The following is a 5,036-nucleotide window of genomic DNA, read 5'->3' as shown; positions in this document are numbered from 1 at the left end:
TAATGCTCGCTTAAACCCTCATGTCGTAATCTTCGTGTTGGGCTAAACATAGAAAATGTCTATGGGTGTAGATTTCTGGGGTAACTCTTGTAATTGTGGTTATCTACAAATACTTGTGCTTAATCCCGAATAAATATAAAATTTTCCTTGTATATGTGTTCTTTGTTGCCGGATTTAGCAGGTAAGGAAGGGTTTTATTGCATATGGACTTATCGATATAGATCTTGGATATATGGAAAAAGCAGGGGCATTTAATGTAACATATTGTATATGAATTTTATAAAGGTTTTCGATAGGGCTTCATAATAGCTTCTCCTTAATACTCAAATTATAATATTGCTGAGTAAGCCTATTATTGAATTTAATCGTTTCTGATTGACAGAAGACAGAAATTTTATGTAAATTGATTATGTTCTAAACTGTTGTGTTAAGGGGCAGTCATCTTGAAAAATAGCCGCCATAGTGATAAATGGCCGCCATCTTGAAAAATGGCCGCCATCTTGAAAAATGGCTAGCATCTTGAAAAATGGCCGCCATCTTAAAAAATGGCTGCCATCTTGAAAAATAGCCGCCATCTTGAAAATTAGCTACAATTTTGTAATTTGCCACCTCGAAAAATAGCTGGCATATTGAAAAATAGCAGCTATCTTGAAAAATAGCCTCCATCTTGAAAGTCACCATATTCGAAAAACTTAAAAGCAAAATAACTGCTAAGGTATTAATTGTATCGAAAAATAACATCCAGTCAAAGTTGTTCTAAATAATTTACTGTATAGTTCCCTATTTGCTTGTTATCTTTGTTATTGATACGGTTTTGAAGGATATTGGGCGCTGATAAGATAAAGTTGACGTCATACTTTTACTTTTATCCTCTTCGCCACTGATCGGCTTGTTAGCCGCTTGGGCGATCGGTCACGACTCTTTTCCTTTATATTCTTCACCAAAAGGTCGGCTCGCTAGCCGCCCGGGCGATCGGTCACGTCTCTGTCACGCACTGTTGGCAAATACTGGGCATGCACCGGCTCCTGAATGTACCTGAACCGCTCCAGTGTTGGTCAAGTCTTCTCTTGAAAGAGCTCACACTCGGTGCCGTCACAACACTTTCTGGTAGATTGTTCCAAGAGTTTACAACCCTCACTCCGAAAAAGTTTGCCCTCACGGTTTTCCGGACTTGCGGCTTCTTCAATCTTGAGCTGTGACCCCTTGTGGGGCGAGCGTCCGCCAGCTCCAAGTAAGGACACTCAACTGAGTAGTGCCCCCTGAGATGCTTATAAACCTCAACTAGGTCCCCCCTTGCCCGTCTGTAGTATAAGCTAGGCAAGTTCAGGCGCTCCAATCTCGCAGGGTAGCTGAGATGCCGAAGTGCAGGCACCAGCTTGGTGGCCCTCCTTTGAACATTTTCAACCAACTGACAGTCCCTAGCATATCTCGGGGACCAGATGGGGTGACAGTACTCCAGATGGGGAAGCACTTCACTCCTGAAGATCGTCACGAGGGACGGACCGTCTAGATATCTGAACGACCTTCTTATAAGACCCAATAATTTATTTGCCTGATTTACCTTCTTCTCACAATGGCCCGAGAACTTCAGCTCATTGTCAACATACACACCTAGGTCCTTCTCACACACAGTCTCAACTAGTACATTTTCTTCATCCCGTTGGGACATATGGTACGCCTCCTTACCGTTGGTACGCCCCAGGTGCATCCTCTTACACTTCGTGACATTGAATCTCAGCAGCCATTCCTTCGACCATTCCTGGAGCCCACAGAGGTCCTTCTGCAGCTCTTCACAGTCCGCTTGGTTCTTAATTTCCCGAAATAACTTGGCGTCATCGGCAAACATTTGTATGGAGGAGTGTACAACGTCAGGCATATCATTTATGAAACAAACAAACAACAGCGGGCCCAATACACTACCCTGCGGTACCCCACTTGTTACAGGTACAGATGACGATTTCGTGCCATTAATCACCACACATTGCTTGCGGTCATGTAGAAAGTCTTCTATCCACGCTAGGACATTTCCCCGAATTCCGTACCCTTCCAGTTTGATTTTCAGCCTTTCGTGGGGTACACTGTCGAAAGCCTTGGCAAAATCTAGGTAAATATTGTCGATATTACCACCCCGTTCTAGAATATGGGTCCAAATATCCAATACCTTGAGCAATTGTGTCAAGCAAGAGCGCCCCGGCATAAAACCGTGTTGGCAATCTTTTACAAGGTTGTTTCGTAGTAGATGTTCCATCGCTGCATCTCTGATAATACTCTCAAGTACTTTACATATTATGCTGGTCAGGCTCACCGGTCTATAGTTGTTCGTGGAGTGCCTATCGCCCTTCTTGAAGATAGGACTCACATAAGCCACTTTCCATTCACTGGGGACCATTTGTTCATCCAGGCATTTACAAAACAGAATCTTCAGGGGCTCTGCAAGCTCGTTGCACAGCTCCCTTAGCACTCTAGGATGCACCATGTCAGGTCCAGGACTCTTATGGACCTTTAGCCTGGACAGTTTATTTCTAATACCCTCTTCTGTGAACACAATGTGGGTCAGTGCTGTGTCGAACCGTCTGTCCTCAAACGCAGGAAGGTTAGTTGCATCCTCTCTTGTGAACACTGAGGAAAAGAAGCTGTTCAATGCCTCAGCTTTATCCTGGTCAGAATCTGCGTAACTACCATCTTCAAGCCTCAGGTCTGATACTCCTACTCGCGTTTTCAATTTCGACTTTGCATAGCGGTAAAACGCCTTTGGGTTTGACTTGACCTCGCGTGCAACCAGCCTTTGGAACTCCTTTTCAGCCCTCCTACACTCTATCTTTGCTTGGTTTCTGGCTCTTGCATACATCCTCCTGTCTTGCTCATCGTTTGACCCAACCCACGTCTTGAATTTCTGGGTTTTCTTCTTAATTTTGTCGACCGCCGCATGGTTCATGTGTAGGGATCCCCTCGTATTCCTAGAAGCACTGGGTTTGGTCTTGGGTATATATTTATCGATCAAATGGGTCATTTTACTAGTTATGATATTCAGCGTAGTGTCTGCGTTCTTGTACCTTAATAAGTCAGGCCAGTTGATACCCCTCATCTCTTCCCTCATCCCATTGTAATTTCCCTTGTAATATTTGCACCTTGGCCTGGCCTTATCTTGAACTAGGTAACAGTTAAATCTGAATGACAACACTGTATGGTGACTGGTGCCAACTGGGGCAAGGTGTTCCAGTTTGGCCACCATACCCTCCTCGTTTGTTATGATGAGGTCAAGTGGCTTGGGTGTTTGTTCCCCTCTGTAATGTGTCGGGTCTCTCACATGTTGGAACAGAAAATTATCTCTCAGAGTTTCTACAAAAAGAGTAGCAGGATTATTCAAGTCATTCGGGGTTGACTCGTTTCTCCAGTCGATGTCGCCATAGTTAAAGTCCCCCATGATAAGGAGGTGGCTGGGGTTGAGCATCGCCGCATTGTTTATTAAGGTTCTTAAGTTCCTTTGATTTAGTGGGCCACAGTTCGGGGATCTGTAGATACACCCGACGATAAGTAAGTCCCCTCCCTTTAATTTAATTTTACACCACTTGGACTCTTCAAAGACATCCTCTCCCTGTACCCTCGCCTGGCTGGCTCTAAGGTCTTGCCTAGCGTAGATAACCACACCCCTCCTGCAGGATTCTTGAGTTAGGTTCGTAAATGAGTCATATCCAGCAATACTGAACTCGCATTCCTCTGGGTCGATTCTCCTGTTCTTGTACAACAGTTCTACAACTCCTACAATATCTGGTTGGTGTACTCTTAGTAGTGTTTCAAACTCCTCCCTCTTATCCAGGAACGTGTCGGTATTAGTGTACATGACATTCAAGCCAGAATTTGTTCTCGGTAACGTCTCTGCTCTTAGTAATAAACCCGCTCCACCCACATTCTCAGAAGCTGCAGCATTTGCTAAGTACACTGTATTTTGCAGGGTGTGGTTAAAAATTTCATTGTTTACACGGCGCTCGTTCCCTCCTGTCCGGTAGGCTGAGCTGGTGCCGCCTCCCGGGTGGGGGGTTGAGTGGGTGGAGGGTGCACTGCTGCCCCCTGGCCCTGTGTCGGCACACTTGTTTCCACTACCCTCCCCCTGAGTATAACCCATGTGCACCTGTCCCCGTTCCTTCTCGACTCCTCCCTCCTCTGCTTCAAGTCCAGCAGGAGCTTCTTGTGCTGTTCCCTCTGCATTACCGTGCGGTCTGGGTGAATAAATACATCTCGAAATGCCTCGCTCCTTGCTAAGTTTTTTGCCTGCCGGATAACTTGCCATTTTTCCTCCTCACTCCCTAATGTGATCCTGAGGGGGCGAGGCTTAGCCCCCTGCTTTTGTCCCAGTCTCCTCACATCCTGAGGGGTTGCTGGAATCTTCAGAACCTCTGTGCAAATATTTTGAAACAGCACCTTGTCGTGTGTTTCCTTACTCACAGTTCCCTCTGCCTGGCTCTCTGGGACTCCAAAAACTATTACATTGTTCCTGCGCTGGAGCCGTTCCTGGTGTTCCTCCTCTCCCCTAACAGTAGGTCCGTTAATTTTCATTTCTTCGACACACTTTTTCAGAGTCCCAATCTGCTGTAGAACCTGTACTGATTCTGCATTACTCTCCGCCCCCCCCACCCGTGGCCCTCCTAATACGTCCGCATAGCTCCTCTTAGCAACCACCTCCATTCTATTAGCTACTTCCTCAGTCTTAGCAAGGATCTCTTTCTCAACTTGCTCCAGTTTGTCAACCAGCAGGGCTCCTGCTTCATCTATTTTCGTCCCTAGAGAACTCGTTCCCTTATGGATTGCAATCGCTTCATTCACCTTGACTATGCAGCCAGGGCAATACCAGCAACAGCCATCAAGCTTTACGGCAGTTAGTAACTTCCTAGACGTTGCATTAGTTAGGCCTGCATCCTCCATATCCGACGTCTCCCTGCAGTAATCACATACCAAACTCATGGTTGTTGTTGTTGTGGGGGGGGTGTAGACTGTGTATAGATCTACACCTATTTCAAAGAAAATAAAGAGAGAAAAAA

The sequence above is a fragment of the Homarus americanus genome, unplaced genomic scaffold (assembly GCF_018991925.1).
Source record: "Homarus americanus isolate GMGI-L3 unplaced genomic scaffold, GMGI_Hamer_2.0 scaffold41027, whole genome shotgun sequence".
Lineage (NCBI taxonomy): Eukaryota > Metazoa > Arthropoda > Malacostraca > Decapoda > Nephropidae > Homarus > Homarus americanus.
This window is presented reverse-complemented; position numbering follows the sequence as displayed.